Raw genomic sequence first — 1,870 nt, 5'->3', positions numbered from 1 at the left:
GGAGCCGTCGTGTCTTTCCAGCTCTTGTGCTGAGATGGCAGAACCCCCCGGGGCTGCCGAGCCAGAACTGCACCCCCGGCACCCCGGGCCAGGGCAGAGCCGGCTGCCAGGATCCCACCCGGGATGCACCCCACGGGGGCACCATGGTTTCCCCGCAGACCCCCAGCTCCTCGCTGGAGCGTGGGGCTTTGCAGCCCTGGCTGAGGGCGAAGCCACTTCCATCCCCGTGAGCCAACATGGGCCACGTGGGGCCCTTCCCATGGCCCAGTTTGTCCCCAGCTCCTCCACCCTCTGAGCCTCATTTGTCCCGCGCTGATTCCCTCCCCCAGACCCCCGGCAGGAGCGCAGCCCCAGCAGCCCGGAGCACCCACCGCGAGTCGCCTAACGGCATCGCCTGCACCCAGCTCGGAGCCAGGCGCTCCTCCACATCTCTTCCAGACACAGCAACTCACCTGCAGCATCCAAACAGAGAGGAAGACCCTTCCCTTCCCCTCCATCCCATCCTCTCCGTTTATCCATGTGGAAGCACGGATCCCATTTCCCTCCTCTCTTCACTGGCCTGGACCTCTCCTACCTTTGGAAAGGCCCCAACGCCTCTTCCCAGGCTCCGTCTTCTGCAAATCCCCCACGACGCCCTCCAGCCCCGGCTGCGCACCGTGGGCTCAGATGGAGCTGCTTGTCTCGGTCACATCTGCGAAGACAAAGGTGGCTGTGGAGAGATAAGGTAGGGCAGGAAGCAGGCGATGGTGCCGGGAAGGAGAGGAAGAGACGTGCGTGTGCTTCCGGATCTGCCGCCTTTCGCTTTTCCCATGCGGTTTAATTTTTAAATCCTGAAATTGCCGTCAGGGGATGCCAATGGCTCTGTCCCCACAGGGTCCCAGGGAGCTTACTGGGGACACCCTACCTGCATCGGAGCAGGGACAGTCTGGTATTTGCGCCCGGGCAGGGGCTGGAAGATGCCGGGAGGGCGGAGAGAGCGGGGACAGTGCACCCCAGGAGATTTGCTGTTTAATTGCACAAGGCAAGGACGGGATGTGGGGCTCCGTGGCTCACGTTGGATGTCGAAACAGTTGGGAGCAGCTGCAGGATGGGGAAGGCTTTTCTCACCGCAGACGCCCTGTGACCCCCATCCCGGCGCAGGAAGGAACCAGGGCTTGGTCCTTCCTGCCCTCGCAGAAAGGAAGGGGAGGGTGGGGGCCACGGCGCCCAGCGCGTGGGGTCCCCAACACTCGTGGGTGCAACAGGCAGCCCCAACACAGAAACGCGCCTTTTGGGGAACACACAGCACCGCGATGGAGTGTGGCAGAGCCACCAGAACCCCTCTTTGGTCCCCACACACCATCTCAGGGTGCAGAGGTAGGGCAGGATTTGACCCTCTCCAGGCACATGCATGAGCCTGTCCGGAGCGGGAAAGGAATCCACAGCCAGGACAGAGCCTGTGGTGCCCACCACCATGTGGTCCTGGGTCCTCTTGCCCTCCAAGTGAGTCCCACAAGCCCATCCCAAGCCAGCCCATCCCATCACCCCTTTGTGCTATGGGGAAAATCCCAAATGCCACTTGCAGTGCTGGAAAAGGGCCCCTCCACCCATTCCCCTCCCTGCGGGGGCCACGGCACAGCCTCAGCACCCCGGGACAACGGGGGCACTGGCACCCGGGGCTGCGCACAAACCTCCCTCTGGCCCAAAACCTGCTGCTCATGCTTTCTGCTTGCTAAATAATAAATATGATGATGACAACAATGATGACAATGATGACGACGATGATGATGATGATTATTATTATTATTCCTGGGGAATAGAGAGGTGGCTTAAATGGGACTAAAAGGTACATTTTTCATAGAATCATAAAATCAAAGAATGGTTTAGGTTG

The sequence above is a fragment of the Charadrius vociferus genome, unplaced genomic scaffold, assembly GCF_000708025.1.
Source record: "Charadrius vociferus isolate BGI_N301 unplaced genomic scaffold, ASM70802v2 scaffold333, whole genome shotgun sequence".
NCBI classification, from domain to species: Eukaryota; Metazoa; Chordata; class Aves; order Charadriiformes; family Charadriidae; genus Charadrius; species Charadrius vociferus.
This window is presented reverse-complemented; position numbering follows the sequence as displayed.